Source organism: Pinus tabuliformis, chromosome 1_2 (genome assembly GCF_031772625.1).
Source record: "Pinus tabuliformis cultivar Carrire ecotype Pingquan chromosome 1_2, CPIR1, whole genome shotgun sequence".
Lineage (NCBI taxonomy): Eukaryota > Viridiplantae > Streptophyta > Pinopsida > Pinales > Pinaceae > Pinus > Pinus tabuliformis.
Genome location: NC_142298.1, coordinates 332,133,263 through 332,157,409, shown reverse-complemented (window position 1 = coordinate 332,157,409; position 24,147 = coordinate 332,133,263).

Below are 24,147 nucleotides of genomic sequence, written 5' to 3'. Positions count from 1 at the left end.
CTTATTAGACACCCATTACATCTCAGATCCCAAAACCATACCAAAATCTTAGCTACTCTACCCATAGAGCCTCGCTCTATTTATACCTTTCCATGGATTGTGATCCATAGGCGGGCCGACTCAACTTACATTTCTTTACATTATTTTTGGTCGAACTACCCTTTTGAATTTGACTTATTACACATCGCGCTTCACATACTTCGGAGTTTTTACAATAGTTTAATCCTAATTTCTAGGCTTTCTATCTCAAAACCGTTACGTCGGACCTCCGCTACCCAACAGTCCCCCAACACAATTATCATGACTCATCCTGAGTCACTCGTTGGTGCGGCGCGACACACTGTCATGGCTTTGTGGTTCACCTCCCTCTGAGTGATGCTCGTCATCCTACTGCTTCGTCGTTGTCTCCTACAACGCTTTGTCCGACTCCTGCTTCAGTGTTTTTACTACTTCTTCCAACTGATGATGCTCATTCTGCTCTGATCAGTTAACACAGAACACCCCATGATAGAATTTTAGCTCGAGCGGGGAAGCCTTAGATGGGATGTCCTTGTGCCTTCGCAGCCACTTCCAACCTTCGTATCTTCTCGTCGCACTGTCTGCTGCAGCTTGTGTTGTAATTTTGCAAGACTGTTGTGCCTGCCTGTGAGATCCCACTGCTTATAGTTTTTCATAGATGCCTCAGTAACTTCGTTTTGACCTGTGGTCTCCGTTTTCCCATCTTTTCACTCGATTGTTGTAGTTTGCTGACCCGCCCATGGACGGGGTGATGGCGCCGGACCACTTCTGCTTTGTGTCCTCTCTTTTCGGGTACATCCCCTACTGTTGAGTCTGTAGGCTACGGGACGCCTACAGCTGTCAACACCATGCTCCTGAGATAGTTCGGCTACCCTCTTGGCCATATCACCACCTACGGGCTTACTCATTGTGCAAAGATAATAAACATTGCCATGTCAAGACTTAGCATACGCTTTGTGGAAGTGTAAGTTTCCTGGTAGTTGTTCCTCAGTGTTTTATAAGCGAGTCAAATTTCAAATTCTTGGATTGCTGCTTGTTCCAGCGTCCCCGTGTAAATTCTGCAGTAGTTCGTGCCATATATGGCTCATACTCCTTCCCTTAATTGCTTGCCATGAACTCCATGGTGCTTTAAATGGGTCATGATGCCATGAACAGTATTTGCAATGGTCGCTTTCCACCTTTCCTTCGCGGTTGCAAAATCCTAGGATCGAAAATGAGATTTTTGTATGTAGATTGAGGTCATATTGCGCAACTTTGGAGCAACCTGGTTTGTAGTCTCACGCCCTCTTTCAACTACAGGGAGCACTGGGATTGGACCTCCTATGGATAGTCAGGTGGGCGAACCCCTCATGTGGATCTTCCATTTCCTGACTAGCCTGGGCTATGATCACCTTTTGCCTTCCCTTGATTCTACTAACAGGTTGCGGTGTGTGTGGTCTTGTCATTTTAGGTGCCAATGCAACCATTCTAGTGAGGTCGCTGCCTGTAGCAGGGTAGGAGAGCCAGCCTTGCCTAGTTCCTTCATTCGCTCCTTTGCGTGACCCATTTAGGAGGCTTCTAACTGCAATTTGGTAATAGCTTTATCTTGCTTCGCACTTTGTGCACAAAGTCTAGCCCCTGTTTCTTCTAACTTACCCAGCTACACCTTACAGTGCCAAATGGCTACCTGGAACTGCTGAATTCTTTTGTGGATATTGCCACTTCTAGGGTGAGCTGTATCCAAGAGACTTTGTCATCCGGTCGTGTGAACCTTCATTCCGTGCAGATCTGGTTGGGTTGATGGTCTCCTAATATGCATTCGGACCCTTCATCATTGATGATCGATTGTTCCTCCAATGCGTACCTGGAACTTCTTCCTAGATCTTGGCTTCTGTGGCCCCCCTGGTATGCATACCTCGTTTTCCAACCCCTCATGCTATTCCTGTGCTATGTCCACTATGTCCTGCTAGACGAGCTGCCCTTCGTTGGTTTCGGTATTGGTTGTTGTCTCTCCTCGATGGTTACGTGTCGTGGTGACCGAATCATATTGCAGTTAAGTGTCATAACATTCTACAAGCAGTTCTACCATCGTTCAGTCTCCTCCTCGGAATCCATTATGAAAGTGCTATCGTGTTCCCATGAGGTTCCTTCCCCATCAATGGGAAGCACCTGATCCTGGTCCTGCGATGTCATCTGATAGATGCAATATAGCTCATTTTCATTGTCCTCATCGGGCATAGGTTCAGTGTAGCATTCTCCTTCCGCTGGGTCCAATGGAACTACTACTCGTAGTGACTTCTTTTCGAACGTCGTTTTCCACCTCTTTAAGTTAATAATCCCCTTCATGTCCATTGCCTAATCAATTACAAGCAATGCAGGGTAAGGATTACTGTCATCAACAGTCTCTATAACTTCAAAATCGGTTGGCATACTTACACCGTCAATATCCACAGTCACTCCTTGCAGTCGACCCATTGGTAAGATCTTTTGCTGGTTATCCATTCATAACTGAATCGGGGACCATTGCAATGTAGTCTTGCCCATCCACTCCCATGTCTGTTTAGGTAATATGTTCGCATCCGAGCCTAAGTCCAAGATGACCTAATCCATTTCATATTCACCGATTCACACTGTTAGTCACATTTCCCATCCAGTACGTAGAGCATGTATTCCTATTTTTCAGACTACATGTGGTTCACTGGATCCGGTGCACCTAGTCATCAGTTCATGCAGTCCTTGAATGGCCTTACTATCACATAGTAGTTTCATGTAGGTTTTGAGAAAGGTCATAATCATGGAGGGGTCCAACCATGACTACATTTGATCCCCTCTACCCAAGGTAGAAGCTTCCGTGCCGCCCCACTGAGCTTCCCTCGGGAACGTCCTTCCCTGTTCTGGCTCATAGTCATGTGCCTTTGTAGGTGTATCATACCTCTTATGTTCTTCTTGTGGATGACCTCCTATAGTTGTGCCACTTCTTAGTACCATATTTATATGGGGATCCTCTTCATGAGGCTCTGCTCGCATCATCTGGATATTCTAGGTTGGTGGAGGTTGGAGTGCTCCATTTTCGCACAGTTGGGAAATGAAGGTAGGACAGTCTACCATTTCATGATCAAATTTTTCACAGTAGGGGCACGAAATTCTGGTTGGGTTACTCCAGTCGCGAGCATAGTGTCCTGGTCTGCCACAATTATAACAGATTAATGGTCCGTGGCCCCGCATGGGCCCCATTCCTCTTCCTCAACCGCGTCCTTGAAATCCTCCTTGCGCTTCAGTCTGCATTTGGTAAGCTGGGGTTATTTCTATCATTAAGTCATAACTTCGACACGTTCACTCATCGTGTCCCACCGATTGACAAAATTTACAATACAACTGTTGCGGGATCTGGGTATACTTTTGTAATAGGTGGTATTGATTTGTTGTGTGTTTCCCACCAACCTGACAAATCACGCATTATAGCACAGGCACACCATTTGGTCTTGCTTGTACCCTTGCCAGATAGTTCACGAAGGTAGGTCAATGGTCCTTATCGTGTGCCTGGCTTTTGCATTTAACACATCCCACCTCCATACCTACCTCCAGTCAGGACACCCTTTCTTGCTTCAATCTCCACAGTTCTAAATTCAAGTTTTGAAGTTGCACGTGGATTTTCTGAACTCCCAACCCAGGGTCCGGTATTGGGGTCTCGTGTATCCTCATTGCTGTATCTAGTGCCTTTGCTTGGGTTGAGATCTTTTGTTGTGACAGGGTTGTCCTCAGGTATGGTGTTAATGACACGACAAACCAAGCACAGTGCTTCTCATATGTTAGTGTCATGTCAGCCTCGTGGATAACGCTTTTCAACCTCTAATCCAAATCCCATAGAGTCTCACCAGGAATCATTACCATCTCTTTGAAACCGATAACCGACCGGGCCACTGACTTTGGGTGCCCGAATTCCTTATTTAGTGCCTCCTGGATTGCGGTAATGCCTTCAGTTGGATGATCGCTTGAATACTTCATGCACCAAGTCAGTGCATAGTCTTGAAAAGCACTAACTAGGGTAGCCTTCTTGATATTATCATCTGTGATACCCTAAGCATCCCATACAGATTTTATCACAAACTAGAATTGTCCTAGTTCCTCATTCCCTGCACCTTTAAATATTGGTAGCTTAACTGAACTCACCATCCCAATCTTTGAGGCTGTTGGGGTTAGGGTTAGTGTTGGGGTGGGTGGATTTCATGAGGGTGAAGTGGGTGGTGGCATGGATGGAGGTGGTATCAAGGGGAAGCACTCTTTGATCAACCGGACCACACTTCCTGGTGAAAACCTTGCGAGCTCTTCCTCACTTTCCCGGGAAACGGAAGCTAATGAATTGTTCTTTATTCCTCTCGTTCCATGGTATCCTCTTTCGCTCCATGTTACTCCAGACATTAATCAATGCGCATAATTTGTTTTTCACATAACACCATATTGATCCACGTATTCAGTGATTTGATATACCTACCTTGCGGTTGTTGAATAAATCACCTTTCTGCCTTGCTATAGTTCATGGTGTTATCTATCACAAACTCAGTGATAAATCCTCCTATTACCTGATCCAGCCAATGGTCTACTGTGCGTACTATATTATCCTCGGTGGCTTCTAGCCTGCGCACCAGTTCTGAGGTCCACATAATAGGCTGGTCCAATCTGCACCTTCCCACGTTGTCAGCTGGCCTTGCGATCCACTTGTATAGCTCTACCGTGAATGACACAAAGAAGATCTCGTGAATTTCTATGAATATATACTGGCCCAACCAATCTTCTTTTGATATTCGCAAGTTTCTGTTTTCCTGAACTACGAACTCATGGAATTTCAGATCCCACCACTCTTCAATCTCCTTCTTTGTAGGGTTCCAATGTTCCCACATCAGACAGCCCTTAGGCAGATCCCGATTCCAGCAACGGAACCATTTGTTGGCCTTATATGGGCCTGACCCAGGTTTGGAAAAATTATTTAGCTAACCATATCCCACAGCTACTGGCCCTTTCGAAAACATCCTGCGAAGTGCAGACTGAGGTCTCACCCGAGGTAGCACGGGAGGGTGATGGAACCAGGTTTCCACACCCTTGGGATGTCTAGATGTGGTTTGAGAGGTTCGTGCGCCATATTGCAGCTTCGCACTCTGCTAGATCTGCGCAGATCCCGATAATCTTAGCTAGATCTAATTTATTCAATTAAGTATTATAACCTAGATCTACTTAGAGAGGTCTTTAAGAAAACATTTTATTACTTTCATTTAGTTCGCATATTAAGATTAAACCCAATTCGCAATTACTCAATAAGAATATGTGCGCAGATCAACATAGTTTCATTAACCATAAAAGAATAGAGTTTCGAGAGTTCAGAATTAACACAGAATTCAAAAGAAACTTATCTTTATTTCCACTTATCACCCTTACATCCAGATCTGCCTTGTGCATTCGACTGCAGGGGCCCGTGCACATAGCTACGGACTCTTCTGGGCCTCTACACACACAACTGCAGAGCCTCTATCCTCTACCCAAACACCCTACTCAGACTTACAGACACTCTCAGAATGCTCTTCTCAGACACCCATTACATCTCAGATCCAAAAATCATACCAAAAACTTAGCTACTCTACCCATAAAGCCTCGCTCTATTTATACCTTTCTGTGGACCACGATCCATAGGCAAGCTGAGTCAACTTACATTTCTTTACATTTTTTTTGGGCGGACTACCCTTTTGACTTTGACTTATTACACATCACACTTTGCATACTTCGGAGTTTTTACAATAGTTTAATCCTAATTTCTAGGCTTTCCATCCCAAAACCGTTAAGCAGGACCTCCGCTACCCAACAATCATACCTCTCCACACTAGTTATAATATAACTGTTGGTCAACACCCCTCTCCACCACCTCCTACATTGAACATTGTTGCCCACATATTACTTTTACATCAAATCCTATTGCAAACATTGTTCCATACTCCACACTAGTCTAATACCAACCTACCATACAACCCATACCAATCCCATGACCAACTTTTTTACACTGAGTTGAATAATATAAATCCACTCCTAATAGGTTGAATCTGCTACAGGTTTTTTTAACTGCGATACCTCCCTCCCATATGCTATCATATGAGTTTAATACTTTGTTCTTTCAATGTTGTCATATGTGTTTAATATGTTTTTGTGCGCATACCATAAATAAAATGTCTGATAATCATATGTGTTTTAATATATAACATATATAATGTGTCTTCATATATCCCTCATCATATAATCCCTCCCCCATATAAGTGTTCCCCTCATATAACCCTCACCATAGAAGCCGTCCCCTCATATAACCCTCCCCCATATATATCTCTACGATATATCATAATTGCAAATTTTTACCACTAGAAGTGAAAACTTTTACAACCAGAAGTGTAATTTTTTTATATATTGGTAGTAGAGTACATTTCAAAAATGCATTCACTGATATCTATTGTTGGAGTAGTTCTCTTTAGAAAAGAGAAATATCTTCAATGGTCACAAAAGATAAAACACACTCTCATTTTCAATCAGTTATGGAAAGAAGTTTTTATAGGAGAAGGAGATAATGAACTTGCAAACCCCACCTCAGATAAGAAGATTTCCGTTTGAGAAAACAAGAAAAGAAAGGCCTATGCCTTGATTGCAACATCTGTAAATGAAGAGGTGAGTCACCATATCTTACTATTTTCAAATTCTTTTGAAGCCTTACCAAGTTGAAGGAACTCTATGACTCACACTCTAAACTTGAACTTGTCCAATTGATGATTAAATTATTCAGTCTTGAATTGAAAAAATTGACCATCAGAAGTAAGATCTATTATGAATGATATCAAAACCACTATTGTTCAAATATACATTCCTCTCATAGCTTATGTCAAGGCACTATATCACACTTATTCAAATTATCTTGAGTCATTGCAAGGAAATAGAAACCTCAAGGAGATTAACTTTGACTCCCTTGAAAAGAAGTTTGCTAAGAGAGAGAAGGATTTTGGGAAGAAGACAAATCCTCATTATTTGGAATAAATTGTGTTTCTTGCACATAAAGAGAAGAATCATGCGTAAGATTGTTCTAGAGGAAGAAGTGGTTGAAGAGGTAGAGGAAGAAGGAATTTTAGAGGCAGGGGGGAAGATAGTTCCAAGAAGAAATGTTTGATATACATTCCATACGTTGCAATAAAGATTTTGTTGTAGCGGCTACAACCACCCTCCAAAATTTTGGCCTACACCAATTTCAGAGCCTCCCTTGAAGAGTTTCATTTGATGACTGCACACACTCGGGTTCACTCCATGAGCTCGTGTGAGGCTTTACATCTGGCTTGCTTTTTCATTGCATTCAAGTCTCTACATGTTGATGTCTAAGCCATGCTTGCAACCATGTTCTAGTTATGGTCAAAGTCTTCACTTCGTATGTTCTTGTTGTGTTTGCTATGAAAGCATCTGTCACACTCACATATGGAGTCACATTCACTATCGATCAAGCATCATATCGATAAGTGAATGATTAATCATGAGTGCCGTGCTTGTCACTTACACCGTCATTCAATCTTGTTGAACATGTGTGTCTGGATGGCTTGTTCATTTCGTCTTCAAGTCATGTGAGTGTGTGTTCGTATGACCACTTATGCATCTTTCTATTCTTCACACACTTAACCATTTTCACTAAAAGTTATAATGACTAAACTCCCCTCTGACAGCCATACAATCACCCTACCATCGACTCGATCGACTGTCAACCAGAATAGCGTAGAAGCACCAAGCTAGTCTTTTCAATTTGCACTGCCTACAAGCAATCGAATCATCTCTAAAGCTGGCCAGCCAAACAGTTGGACCCAAAAGTCACCCCAGGACTAACTCCCCTCAAGATTTCCCTAGAGGCCACTAACCTCACCCGCTCAACTAACTGAGGAAATTACGCAAAAAGGCTGGATAGACACCAAGTTCCTGTCCCTCTCTCCCTCAGAACATTACGCAATTTTCCTAGTTAGTCATCCTAAAAATCGACCAAATGTTCATCTCAGAAATTGCACAATGTTCATGAGCAAGCCCTCCATTTCACATCAATTAGCTAAGCTCAGAAATTATGTAGAGATGATTAGTGGGACGACCTCCCGGCCTCACTACAGTTTTCCTTGTTAGCAACCCCTAGCAACAAACTTCTAGCTCCCTCTAGGAATTGTGTAGTTTCTGTTGCTAGTCTCCCAGGCAGCCAACTTGCAGTTCCATCTAGGAATTGTGCAATTTTGGTTGCCAGTGACCCAAACATCCAAGTCAAATTTCCCTATGGGAATTTTGCAGTTTTGGCTGCCAGTGACCTAGGTAGTTTCTGAGAAAAACTAGGCAATACCTACCTGCTGACCCTTCATGCAGCCTGGCCCATTCCTATGGAAAATTGTGAAAATCTAGTTGTCCATCCTTGCTATCCGTTCGTTCCGAAAAATGGGTAGATCATGCTTACCTTTCCTTCCAGTAGCCCGAACTTTTCCTCCCAAAATTTGCGCAATTTTACCTCCCAACCGAGCCAGACCTTGAAGGAAGTCATTATCAACTCAGATTGCCTGTCTCCATCTCTTAGTTACTCTTACATAGTTTTCATTAGCAATTTCCTAGAGCCATCATCCAGCATCATAGCCTTGTTGCCTCTCCCAGCCCCCTGCATCTGAATGATCATGTGTCATGGTAGACTAGGAGGTTTTGGATTTCATGTCATCTTGTCATGAGTGAATGTAGCTACAGGTACACCAACGAACATGGCAAGATGACGAATTGGATGAACGAAGGGAGCACATGCAAAATGACAGGTTCAACAATGGATGAAAAAACAAAGCCTACGAAGCAGATGAATACGATGAACATGTACCTTCATGAACAAATTAGCCTGTCAAGCCTTCCAACATTCAAGCAAGGAACAACATGTTAAAGATTTATCAAGTGAAACAAGGACCATCAAATACTCCACCCACTTCACCATGTGGAGGTAAATCTATGATACACCATGAAGACATCCATCATCTAGCAGAACTATAGCTTGACTACTCCCAAAGTAGCATGAATGTACCGGCATTGTCATGTCAAGTCATTTCGAGTCACGTCATGAGTCATGTCACCCACATCTCCACTATGGGCTTGTTTTCAATCAATGTGATGTAATGTGGAAGTCTAGGAGACCCACTTGTTGAACAAAGAGTCATGTAATTCGAAGATTCATGGAAGTCAAACAGTCATGAGGGTAGTCGAACAACTACAAGGGTCAGTTTCAACCTTTGCTATAAATACCCCCTCATTTGTACATGTAAAGGATGTTTCACCTCAGCTCCTCCCACACAGCTAAGAGAGTGTGCAATATTTTCTTTGAGGAGTAAGTAGTGGCTCCAACGAGCCACTGATGGGGTTAGTGATGTATGGTGTAATGATGCGTCTTGGAACTTTCACTTAATTGAGAAGCTTGTTGATAGGCCAACAACTTTTCACACATGTATTGTATCTGTTGTAAGGCTAGTCTTTAACACTTGTAATGCATGTTGCTTTAACCTGTGTTCTACATCTGAACTGTTTAATTTGTTGTAATGCATAATCTATTAAAGGAAATTTGTTTTATATGTTGTTAATGTTGTCCTGTCCATGTCGATTTCTCTTTCGGACATTAGACAAACCTTTCACCTGAACCTTGCTGTAACAATCATTGCACTCGTTCAGACTATTCTATGAGTGTTGTGAAAGTGGACCTTTCCTATCCGAAATTAATCGATCTTATTTAGTTGATCAAACTCCCTATTTGGTTATTGATTGAATGTTTCGTTAGATCGATTTTTATGATCCTTACCTTGTATGTTGTGGCTACTGCATTCAACTGGAATGCTCAGCCAGAAGTTGTGTATGTCGTTTTGGGTTATGTGTTCCTAGCCGAGTTGGGACTCATCCCTTTCAAATTGGAACTCACCTTCACCTTCTTACCCTCACAGTAAAAGAACCATTAACACAAGTACACTTACACTCACCAGGGACACGAACTTCACTTCTCGAAGAAAAAGAAAACCACTCTTCTGTGATAACAAGCAAGAGTTGAGGCAAATATTTAAGACAATGGTAACCGGGCCATCATACCGGATGGGACTCCCACACCAAACAGTGTGAGGTCTAGTTGGGACTTCATACTAGGGTCATCCCCTAAATGGTAGCGGGTCCAGCACCGTCAACATTTCTGGTGCTAGAAAGAGGGCAACCAGTTGTACATGGCTGAAATTCCCTTCACAGTCACTCATCAATCATCTGGTCAAGGTAGTAACTCACACTCCCTCTCATGCGACTTTGTAGTTGGTTACTCCTCACCTCCTCGAATTGAACACAGGATTTCATATCAACACCTTTGCTCCAATTCGTGAAGGCAGTTAGACTGATACCAAGTGTACAACATCTTCCACACACATCTAGGAATCCAAAAGCCACTCCCATAGGATTTGTTGTATCATCAATGGAAGAAGCAGTCCTTGCCATGCTTGAAGGCCTAGAGGAAGCTTTTGAAGACAGAGAGAAACCTCTAATCTTCCTTGAAGATGAACAAGGCACTCTTCTGATCTTGGGATCGAATTCCAATATAGGAGGTGGAGGGGAAGGTAGAAAGGAGGAGGTGGAGGCAGAGACAAAATGATGAACTCAAATCTGGAACCATCAGACTCCAAAGGAGAGGAATAATATGAAGAAGATGAAGAGATGGCTGACCCAAATATTGAATGGATGACTCAGGGAGCATTGGCCCTATCGGCTGCTCTGCACAAGATGTCGAAGTGAGCAGAGAGGATGAACATCAAGTTCAACCTTGACAATGCGGTGAAGGTAGAAGACCACTTAGAAAACTTCTACCTACAGTTGTAGACCCTTGAGGTACGTTATGATGATGTAGGATGTAGATTGTTCCCATGTACCTTGGACAGTTGTGCAACTGCATGGTATCACAGCCTTCCACCCAAATCCATATAGAACTAGGGTTCTTTCAAACATATGTTCCTCAAGAAATTTGTTGATGACAAGACCCAAGCCATGCTACACAAGGAATTGTGAAGCCTTAGGATGGAGGGAAAAGAGAAGGTGAAAAATTTCAATCAGAGGTTTATGCATATTTTGAACAAATTTGTAGTAGACACTAAACCTCATGAGTCCATCATTGTTGACTATTACATGTCTGCACTACTGACCACCATTACACAGTTCGTCAAGTGAGCTATGAAGCTAGCACTTTTAGAAAGTTGTTAAGAGGCTATTGCGGTTGAAAAAGACCTCTGTGCAATTGGAGTCATCTAGGATGATGAATGAACGAAATCATCCAAGGATTCTAGCAGAAAACCCCAAGCAATGACAAGAAAGGGTAGAGGCAAGGAAGCAACTAATATTGAGACCTTCACTCGCCTTGTTAGGAACTTGGCCACCGAAATTTCTGAACTCAAGCAACGGATAATGGACACATTCACAAGTAGCCATCTGCCCAGAAAAAGACAGGCAAGTAGTTCATCAATAGTCTCATCAAGCAACAACCATTTTGCTTCTAAATTTGTGCAGGAGCCTGTGTTCCAACTTGAGCATTGCGTTGATCCTAATTTCTGTTCATTCCATGAAGAGTTCCACCTCGAGAACTCCTGCTCAGATTGGAAGTGAGTCGTTACCTCAGTGTACAATCATACACTTGATGCAAAAGGTGATATGAGGGAGCAGCCAGAAGACACTGATGATAGCGAAGAGGTTGCAGCCGATGAAACACCAAGTTCTAGTCATGTAGTGAATGCTTATCAGTGCTCACAAGTAAACTCATAGAAGAACACCGAGGAGCAGCCCCAAAAGCAAAATGATCATTACAATATTAGGAAATGCAAGAGAAAGTGAGTCAGCTGATAAAGAAGTTCAATCCACTGACTGCCTCGAAGCCACAGACATAAAGCAAGTCTGGGAAGACAGTGGCGGATAAGAGTACATCAATGAGTAGCAAGTTCCAAAACACTCCGTCGAACATCATGAATGTATGTTCCACCCTAGACACCTCAGTGATTCTACCACCACTAGAATACAACATAATCGATGAGATGAAGAAAAATCAGGTGAAAATCAATTTGTTCGATTTACCAAACTCCAGAGTTAGCGAGATATCTTCCTGCACACATTAGGACAAACAACAATGGAAAACACAACTTCTACTAGCAAAGGAGCAAGCACACCTCTTGGATCATTATCAACGGTGACCAATACACTTCGGATGGAAGAAGAAAACTTAGGTTGTCACCCATTCCTGACTTCATTCGAATTTTTCAACTACAATGTTGATAACTTCTTGGTTGATTATGGCGCGTCATCCAATGTCATGCTGCTCTCCATTGCTAAGAAGATCAATGCACGATGGAGCAAGACATCCGCGAGAATCATCCAAATTGATAGAACATTAGCGCCAGCCATTGGTGAACTTTGAGATGTGATCGTCCAACTATCCTATGATGGTCGAGTTCACCAATGCATCAACATATTTGTTGTGGACATATGGAAGCATATGGCCTGCTACTCAGCAGAGACTCGTCCAGCAAGCTAGATGGATATTTCGCTACAAACTGGTCTCACATGTGGATTTTGTACAATGGTAGATGTAACCAAATCTGGGCGTTATCCGAGAGGTATATTAAACACAATGTCACTCCCCTTAATGATGAGAACGAACCGTTGGACTTCGGAGAACTCATGTTTGGAAACTTCCTCCTAGAAAATACATTCGAGTGTTATCCTGCATGGCCAGCTCCAACATCATCAAACGAGTTGGGACTCCTTCCTCACCCAAATGATGATAATGAAATTTGTGCAATTTGTTTTTCTGATAGTAGCAGTAGTAGAAAAAATGGTAGTAGCAACAGTACCAACATGGCAAACGGTCCATGTACGAAAGAGCTGTGGGCTATGAGCCTTAACAACTCGGGAACACATAATAGCCCAAGAACCAAGCATATATTGGTCATCCAAAACAATGAAAAACATATAATTTCAAGCTTTTTGAAGTTCGAAGGCACAAACAACGATGTTGAGTATGAAGCACTCATGTTGAACACACAAAATACCAACACTATGAATGAACAAAGCAACTTTGGGACCTACCACGATCCAAAGATTGCTAATCTCAGTACAAGCTACACACTACGGTAGCGAAAAATCATTGACCGCTTGATCGAACAATACTGGGATGGGTTTGCACGAGTAGATGATGACCTCAGTACACGTTTCACGTGAGCAATCCAGCTTGAGGTTCCATGTAAAGGAGGAGACAATTCATTGCAGTAAAGAACAGGTAACACATACATGTTGTTTGCACTCCTTTCACCGAAAATATTGACTATCATTTTAAGTGTTTGGATTACTTGAAAAGTTCGTCATCATACTTGATTTTCTAATTTAAGTCCCACACGTAAGAAATTTGGGAAGATCCGCTTACGCATTGACTTCAGAAACTTGAACCCTTCTTGGAATAAACAAAACTACCCCGTGCCATCATCCGAACCCATGTTGCACACAATACCTGAAACAGTGGTCTTGTCCAACCATGAACTTGTGTCCACATTGGGAAGCCCCATGCATGTACTCAACCTTCTGCTCTGTGTGTTCAAGCTCATCCAACTAGTAGAGATGGAGAAGGCGAAAATCTAAACGAGCAAACCTATGTTAGAGGTCTTACATGCTTCTCTAAAGGAACAACCTCTTCTGCTCTCAATAAGTCGGGATCCCTCTTCTGCCCCAAAAATAAATAAGTGCCTATGCACAATCCTCTTAAAAAAATACAAAGGCAAAAGAAGAGAAAGGCTTCATGCGTAGAGAGGTGATGCATGCAACTCCATCGAGGTACTGACCAGGCTTGCTAGTAATGCAACAATGTGTGTGTTCCTCTGTGACTTCGCCAGGGTACTGTCCAAGCCTCTTGGCAGTGGAGAAACACTAGAGATAAAAACTTATACTCTAAAAATCTTCAACTCGTAAGCTAAACTACCCTTCTCGGATTCGAAACACTGAGATCTAACCTGAACTTTTGATTGTGTTTGACTAAGTTAGCAAAGGGTGAACCATGTATTTCCATGGTGTAAGTGGTGAAACTAAAGTAACCCACACAATGTTTCAATACTCCCTGAAAGACCAAGGCCCTATGCTAGAAATGAATCAAAAAAGAGAAGATGGATTTGTACCAGTTTGTCGCTAAGTGTTGTAGCGACTACAACCACCCTCTAAAATTTTGGCCTACACCAATTTCAGAGCCTCCACTGAAGAGTTTCTGTTGATGACTGCACACACTCGGGTTCATTCCATGAGCTCGTGTGAGTCTTTACATCCACCTTGCTTGTTCATTGCATTCAAGTATCTGCATGCTGATGTCTAAGCCATGCTTGTGACCATGTTATGGTTATGCTCAACGTCTTCACATCATATGTGATTGTTGTGTTCACTATGAAAGAATCTATCGCACTCACACACAGAGTCACATTCACTATTTGTAGGCATCATCTTGATCAATGAATGATCAATCATGAGTGTCACACTTGTCACTTACACCGTCAGTCAGTCTTTTTGAACATGTGTGTTTGGATGGTTTGGTCATTTCATTCTCAAGTCATGTAAGTGTGTGTTCGTATGATCACTTATGCATATTTCGATTTTTCACACACTTAGCCATTTTTGCTGAAAGTTACGATGACTAGACTCCCCTCTAGCACTTAGATCATCACCCTCCCACTGACTCGATCGAATATCAAATAGGACATCACAGAAGTGCCAGGTTAGTCTTTTCAGGTTGTGTTGTCCGAAAGCAATCCAATCCACTCTCATGCTGGCCACCCAGAAAGTCAAACCTGGCAGTCACTATGGGACTGACTCCCCTCAAAATTTGTGTAGAGGACACTGACCTAACCCATTCAACTAACTGAGGAAATTTTGTAGACAAGCCATATAGACACCAAGTGCCCATCCCTATCTCCTTTAGAAAATTGTACAGTTTTCCCAGCAAGTCATCTTGAGAGTTGACCAACTATTCATCTCAAAAATTGCTCAATGTTCATGAGCAGGCCCTCTGCCGACCATCAATTAGCTCAGCTCAGAAATTGCGCAGAGATGATCAACAGTTTGGCCTCCCAGCCTCAGTGTAGTTTTCCTTGCTAGCAACCCTGAGCAACAGACTACTAGTTCTCTCTGGGAATTCTGTAGTTTCTAATGCTAGTCTCCTCGGCAGCCAAATGGTAGTTCCCTATGGGAATTGCATAATTTTGGCTTCTAGTGATCTGTGAAGTTCCCCAGAAAAACTGTGCAATCCCTTTCTACTGACCCTTCATGCAGCACAGACTGTTCCTCTAGACAATTACACAAATCTGGTTGTCCAGCCCTGCTTCCAGTTCATTCTGAAAAATGCGCGAGACATGGCTTCCTTTCCTTCCAGCAGCCTAGACTGTTCCTCCCAAAACTTGTGTACTTTTACCTCCCAACTAAGCCAGACCTTGCAGGTAGTCCCTGTTGACTCAGATTTCCTGTCTCCATCTCTCAGTGACTCTTTCACAGTTTTCATCAACAGTTTCCCAGAGCCATCATCTTGTGTTGGGTGTGAAATCCCCCCTAAGGCATGTTTTGGGGCTTAAAACCCAAGTTTTGATTAAGTCCATTGTAAAGACTTTGTGATTTGTGGGCGCAGAGCGTGAAGTCATAATAGAGTCATAGGGTTGTCTACACTTTTTTTTAATGTAATGTCGGTTTGAAAGATCTACCCATGGTCTGTGGACCATGGGATTACATAAAGAGAGCGAGGCTCTAAGTGTCGAAAGGACAAGGGAAAAATGAGGTGAAGGAGTCAATGAAGCATTGAGTCAAAGTGTAAGTCATGTCTTTGGGTCGTAGAGTAGCAAAAGGATTTGCAGCTAAGTGCGCAAAGGCCTAGTAGTCCGCAACTGAGTGCACAAAGGCCTAGTAGTCCACAGCTAAGTGCGTTGACCCCTACAGCTGAGTGTGTAGGGTAGGTCGAGTCTGTAACCACTGGAAGAATTAATAAAAGAGAAGTTTTACCATATTTCTGTGTACCTTATCCTGCTTTATGCATTATTGGGTATGAATTTCAATTTACTCTGGAATCTCATATGAATGTACTAAATAAGTAACTATCATATAAGGCATCTATTTATGTGAAGATAAATAACTGTCATAAGAGGATAAGTAAGATCTCAAGTGTGACTTAGGGAAATATGACAGATTGCTGCTACAGCAGCATGAAAGCCCCACAATCCCTGCTTAGGGCTGCGCTAAGGCGAACATATGAGGGCATGAAGGCCAGGGAAGTGCGCGAAGTAACCTGCGTGAAGGGACTCACAGTTGGACCTAATCAACCTCTCAGATATCTCAAGGGTGCGGAAACCTGGTTCCAGCACCCCCCCCATACTACTTCGGGTGAGATCTCAGTCCACGCTCTGTGGAATATTTCCGAAAAGGCTAGTAGTACCTAGATTTGTTTGCCTAATTAACTTCGAACAAGGGTTAGGCCCCAACAAGCCAACAAATGGTTTCGTTGCTAAGTGGCTCTTATCATTCCAGTAATATGATTTTGAGGTCGTTGTGAAGCTGGGACGCCTGAACGCAGGACCAGATCACTTGTCATGAATTGAGACAGGAGAGGAACCTACTAGTTTGGAGGAAGTATTACCTGACGCACAACTATTTGCTATGCGTGTAGTGAATGGACACTTCGAAGACATAATCCACTTTCTCACAACCATAATTGCACCAAAAGAATACTCCATTCAACAGAAGGAGTTGGTGGTGCGTAGGACATATTTTTCTGTCATCGTGGGGCACCTATATAAGATGGGCAATGATGAGATACTATGAAGGTATGTACCAAAATTCGAACAAAATTAGATCCTTGCGGATGCGCATGGGGGCATTACAGGAGGACACTATGCAGGGCGAGCGACCGTGCAAAATATTTTCCGTGCATGGTTGTGGTGGCCAACCCTTCATCAGGATTCAAAAGCACATTGCAAGGCTTGTGATGTATGTCAAATGATAGGTAAACCATCGCGGAGGGATGAGATGCCTCTTCATCCACAAATAACGTTGTAGCCCTTTGAAAAATGGGCGATTGACTTTGTAGGACCTATCAAACCTCAAGGAAAGACGGGCATGAGATACATTATCACTGCAATAGAGTACCTGACTAGTTGGGCAGAGGCGCAACCAGTAAAAAATTGCACAGCCGCCATGGTCACAAAGTTTTTGTTTGAACATGTAATAACATGATTTGGATGTCTAAAGATCTTGATGAGTGATCGTAGTACACATTTCCTGAATGAAACAATCAGCGCACTAACAAAAGAGTTTCAGGTGTATCACTAGAAAATCACACCCTACCACCCCAAGCCAATGGGAGGGTAGAAGAATTTAACAAAATACTAGAGACTGCGTTGAACAAAGTGTGCAACGTGCAGCAGAGTGATTGGGACCTGCACATACCTATAGTACTATGGGCTTATAGGACAATGTGCAAGAAACTAACGGGACAGACACCTGTCTGGTTGGCCTATGGTGTGGAAGTTTTCATGCCAATGGAGTATATTGTGCCTAATCTACACATAACAATGCTCAAAGGTTCCATGAGCTCAAAGGTTCATGCAGTTGGAGGAACTTGAAGAGGAATAGTTTCTAGCTGGCTTCCATGAGAAAGTCCAAAAGCATCATGAGAATTCCTGGCACGATCGACATATTAAGTTGCTCACCTTCAAGGTAAACGATTTAGTGTTACTGTATGACAGTAAGTTTGATAAATTGCCAGGAAAGTTCAGAATGCATTGGCGGGGACCATATGTTGTTAAGGAGGTCACAAACATAGGCATGGTGCAGCTAGTAAAGCTAAATAAAGAACCTTTCCCAAGCAAAGTGAATGGTAGTCAATTAAAGCCATACACAGGTGGCCCGACTATCTAACTAGCCAACAGAAGCACAATATTCACACTCCAAGTAGCCAGAATATGGAGCAGTACTATAGAAAGATGCAGGGGACACAGGAGTAGATGCAATGGAGCAGTTCCGACACCACGGTCTTGGAACAACGTGTATAGGAGATTTAACAAGTAGCCACTCAATCCGCTGCCGACCTTGCATCTGTTCGAGCAAATTTGGAGGGTCTTCATGAAAAGATCTCCACACCATAGAGTGACTCAAGGGTGAGTCATGATGTTTGTCTTGGGGGCCTATTGGGTGTGGAATGCCCCCCAAGGCATGTTTTGGGGCTTAAAGCCCAAGTTTTGATTAAGTCCATTGTAAAGACTCCGCGATTTGTGGGCACGGAGCGTGAAGTCATAATATAGTGATAGGGTTGTCTACCCTTGTTTTTGTAATGTAATGTCGGTTTGAAAGATCTACCCATGGTTCACGGACCATGGGATTATATAAATAGAGCGAAGCTTTAAGTGTGGAAAGGACGAGGGAAAAATGAGGTGAAGGAGTCAATGAAGCATTAAGTCGAAGTGTAAGTCATGTCTTTGGGTCGTAGAGTAGGAGAAGGCTCTGCAGCTAAGTGCGTAGAGGTCTAGTAGTCCACAGCTAAGTGCGTGGACCCCTGCAGCTGTGTGCATAGGGCAGGTCGAGTCTATAACCATTGGAAGAATTAATGAAAGAGAAGTTTTACCATATTTATGTGTATCTTTTCCTGCTTTATCTACTATTGGATATGAATTGCAATTTACTGTGAACTCATATGAATGTACTAAATAAGTAACTATCATATAAGGCATCTGTCTATGTGAAGATAACTAACTATGATAAGAGGATAAGTAAGATCTCGGGTGTGACTTAGGGAAATAGGACAGATTGCTGCTACAATAGCGTGGAAGCCCCACAGCCCTTGGAAGGGCCGCACGAAGGCAAACATATCAGGGCGTGAAGGTGAGGGAAGTGCACGAAGTCACCTACATGAAGGGACTCATAGTTGGATCTAAGCAACCTCTTAGACATTTCAAGGGTGCGAAAACCTACTTCCAACACCATCCCATACTACTTTGGGTGAGACCTCATTCCGTGCTCCACAGACTATTGCCGAAAGGGCCAATAGTACCGAGATTTGTTTGGCTAATTAACTTCAAATCTCGGTCAGGCCCCAACAAACCAACATCACACATCACAACCTTGCTGCCTCTCCCAACCACCTACATCCAAATGATCATGTGTCATGGTAGACTAGGAGGTTTTGGATTTCATGTCGTCTCATCGTGAGTGAATGTAGGTACATGTACACCAACGAAAATGGCAAGATGATGACGACAGGAGCACATGCAGAATGACAGGTTCACCAACAAATGAATGAACAAAGCCTGCAAAGTAGACGAACACGACAAACAGGCACCTTCATGAAGAGCTGATCCTATCAAGCCTTACAATATTCAAGCAAGGAAGAACATGCTAAAGCTTCATCAAGCGAACCAAGGACCATCGAAGACTCTGCACACTTTTCAAATGTGGAGGTGAAGCTATGATACACCATGAAGACATCCATCATCTAGTAGCACTATAGCTCGACATGCACTCCATTAGCAGCATAAATGTACCAGCATTGTCATGTCAAGTCATGTCAAGTCACGTCATGAGTTATGTCACCCACACCTCCACTATGGGTGTTCTCAATTACTGTGATGTAATGTGGAAGTCGAAGAGACCCACTTGTTGAACAAAGAGTCATGTAAGTCGAAGATTCATGGAAGTCAAATAGTCATTAGGGTAGTCGAACAACTACAAGGGTCAGTTTCAGCCTTGGCTATAAATACCCCCTCATTTATACATGTAAATGACTTTTCACCTCAGCTCCTCCATCATAGCTAAGAGAGTCTGCAATATTTTCTTTGAGGAGTAAGTAGTGGCTCCAACGACCCACTGACAGGGTTAGTGATGTATGGTGTAACTATGTGTCTTGGAAATTTCACTTAATTTAGAAGCCTGTTGATAGGCCAGCACGTTTTCACACATGTATTGTATCTATTGTAAGACTATTATTTAACACTTGTAATGCATGTTGCTTTAACCTATGTTCTACATCCGAACTGTTTCATTTGTTGTAATGCATAATTTGTTAATGGAAATGTGTTTTATATGTGTTAATGTTGTCTCGTCTGCGTCGACTGCTTTGTCGGACATCAGAAAGACCTATCACTTGAACGTTGTTGTGACAACCATTGCACTTGTTCGGACTATTCCACGAGTGTTGTACATGTTATCTTACCTTGTATGTTGTGACCACTGCATCCGAGTGGACTGCTCCACCGGAACCTGTGTATGTCCTTTTGTGTTGTGTGTTCCTAGTTGAGTTGGGACTAATCCCTTTCAACCTGGAGCTCACCTTCACCTTCTTACCCTCACAGTGAAAGTACCATTGACATAGGTACACTTACACTCACCAGGCACACAAACCTCACTTCTTGAAGACAAAGCGAACCACTCCCATGTGCTGAAAAGCAAGAGTTGAGGCAAATCCTTAAGAGAGCGACAACCGGGTCATCATATCGGATGGGACTCCTACACCAAATGGTGTAAAGTCTAGTTGGGACTTCATACCGAGGTCATCCCATGAATGTTGGCAGGTCTAGCACCGTCAACAGATGGAAATGATGCGTCCACATGTAAGTTTCCTTGGGACATAATTGAGCAGGAAAGAAATGAAGCGAAAGGTAAAAAAAGTGACAAAGGGAAAGGTAAATAACCCAAATCTACTCACTATATTGTGGTAGATTATAATATTGGAGTAATTGAAGATTTGTTTAATGCTTCGCTTACTTCTTGGAAAAATGATTGGTTGCTTGATTCAGGAGAAAATTTCCACATGAGCTTTAGAATAATTTTTTTTGAAGAATTTACTGACAATGTTGATGGAGTAGTATACTTTGTAGATAATTCAAAATTGTAGCCATCAGGGCTTGGCACAATCAAGCTCAAACTACCTAGTCTTCCAAACTTTCTTCTGCATGATGTTTTATATCTCTTGGAGCTGAGGAGAAACTTGTTGTCTTTGGTCCACATCTGCTAGAAGGTCACTCCATTCATATGTTTGATGGCAAGGTTGAGTTTACAAAAGCATGAGACTGATCACTTATCATGACAAGGATAGAAGAAGAAAGAATTTTGAAGCTGCAAGGTACCTCTGCTCGTACATAAAACTTCTCATACAATTATCATTATGATGAAGGTACATTTCCATCAAGACTTTTATGGCATGCTACATTTGGACACTTGAATTATCACAACTTTCGTATGTTGAATAAAAGTCATGTTATTGGTTTGCCTACAATTCCTAGAAAACTTAAGCAATGTGATGCTTGTATTGTAGGAAAGCATATAAAATAGTCTTTTCATGATTCAAATTCTAGATAACATCGGAAACTTGAACTTATTCATTCAGAATTATGTGGCCTATTAGCACTCCAGGAAACTCTCCAAGGTTGTAGATCAGAGATGCCTTGTAACATGTAATCTTCAATATTGTTCTCTGAACTATTGGAATAAATGATGGTTTGGATCAAGTTAGGTAACCATTTTATCTCTATTCTCACTCAAGACATGCATGAACATCCTCAACAACATAAGGATTTAGACAATAAATGCTCAATAGTTTGTAGATTTAATGGATAGATGGACAATACTGACAGTACCAACAGATTGCATACATGAACATATATGAATGGCTAGCTACAGGCAAAAAATAAAATTACTAACTATACAAGCAGATGCATATATAATAACACATATAAATGGCTATATATAGGTAGCAAAGAAGCTTGCTAATCTGATATATCAAAGCAGAGATAAGATGACAGTTATCTGGCCTTACACACACAGAAAACCTGAACAAACTGTTCAAGTGCAAGCGTAGAACAACATAAAGGGAATGGACATTGAACATCTAATGGCAAAAGAAGCTTATATTTCTTAGAATGAAGATGCCAATATTGAATAAATAGAGGAGGAATAATCTCCAAAAGTTGAACCCTTGTTACATCTAGTTTTTTGCCTTTTATAGGCCCTTTACAATGCTCCTAAGCTCTCTAGAAGGCTCAGAGTCTTAACCTTTTCTGATCTGTCCCTTAACCATTTAATTCCCTCAATAGGCAGGCATGGCTTAGAGGTTTTTTACTTTCTAACAGAGGAATAACTGCATTCAGATATTTTGGGTGCATTGGTAGGGAGCTCTCTCTTGACAGAGATGCCCACAATCTCTTCTATTGATTTTGGCTATGTCGCGCTGTGTTGCTCCATGATGTATCTGATTTGGGCTGTGTTGTGTTGTAGATTCCCATGATATTTCTGTTTCGGGCTAGTTGGCCATGCTTTGTTGCGCTGTAGATGCCTCTCGACCTTAGTGTCTCCTCAAACTGTTTAATAATGAGTGTTTTCTATTTTACACAGAAACCACTATAATGTTATAAAATGCCACCAATGTTTGTTCCTTTTAGACTTTAACAGTCCTAAAAAATGATTTATTTACCCATTGGGTCTGCCCTTTGGGTCACTGTCGCCTATCGCAGATGTCCCGGTCTCTTTGTTCCCTTCGTATTTTTTCAATATGGCAAAAACCTTAAAAAACATGAAAACCCGGCCTTTGTGGACCTAAAAACATACATATATTTCACCTCTAAAGCACATCGGATCCGGACTTCATCGCTATCGGCGCTGCCAAGGTTCCTATGTATTTCCTTACATAGTGAAATACACGGAAAATACATTAAAATGGCCTTTCGCGGATTTGAAAATATATCCATTTATCGCATATAATTACATTGGGTCCGGCCGATTGGGTTGCACATATGCTCGTGACTAGTCCTCGTACCTAGGTTAGTGCCGATAGTGATATTGTGATGCGATAAATCACAATCGTGAGTTGCTTGTTCCCCAGTCCTTTATAAAATAGACCCTGTACTTCCTGTCGATGCAACCCGCCGACCCGATCATCGACGATCGCTGATCGAGAGTGTCATGCACCCACCTTTCGACTGTCCCCTCTTTCCTGCCGATATGTGATTTTCCTCTTAGATCTGGGTTGTTGATCGGCCAAATCTAGCGGTTGCTGTGCAATGCCCAGTTTAAGCCTGTGGTAATCGTTTTTCTATGGTTTTAGAGTGTTTTGAGCCTTTTGATAGTGTATTTCCACCCCTCCAAGGGCTTTCCTCCCTCCACCATTTCAACTTTGAATGATCTTTGAGAGGATTTTGAAGAATTTTTGGGCATACTTGGATCATTTTTTGGACCGTTTGCCCACAAGGCTAACACTGGCTCCCTCTGGGGATGAAAGCCTCCCTGTGAGGTTTCAAGAACTGCAGATCAATGCCTTTCCTGTAAAAACAAAAATTGAATCTTCCTTCTAGTGTTCCATTGGGCATGGAGTATGTTTTGTAATGAAATAAAAACTTGGAAAAACATATTTACAATGACAAGGCCTTAAAGCCTTAAATGAAATAAAGTTTCAAGAATCACCCATTTACTGGGCTGCCAAAAGCATCTTCTCCTTCCAGACTGTGCAGAATGAATGTATTGTTCTGCTGAGCTTGAGTGATGACAAAAGGACCTATCCATAAGGAGTCAAACTTGCCATGATTTCCTCTCTTTTCCTTAAATTCATCCCATTTAAGAACCCAATCAACAACTTGGAAATTTTCCACTTTTGCTTTCTTGTCAAAGGTTTCTTTGATTTTCTTCTGATGAGCCTTTGACTTCTCAATCAGCTGCTCTCTGATCTACTATAGTTCAACCAAGTTATTCACTCTTCTTACCATGTCATTTTCTTCATCTTGTTCTTCTTGCAAGAACTTAGGCACAGGGAGAATCAGCTGGATGGGGAAATAGCATCAGCACCATAAACCATTTTAAATGGAGAATTCCCTATGGATTTTTTAATAGTAAATTAGTCAGCCCATAGAGAAAACTTTATCTTGGAATACCAATGATTTTTGTTGCCCTCTAACAACATTTTGATTACCCTTACTAGGCTCATGTCCATCAATTCATTTGCCTTGAACACTGCTACATTATCAGTGACTAGTTTGGTTGGGCAACCAAATCTCGTGAAAATATTCTCATTCAAGAACTTTATGACAA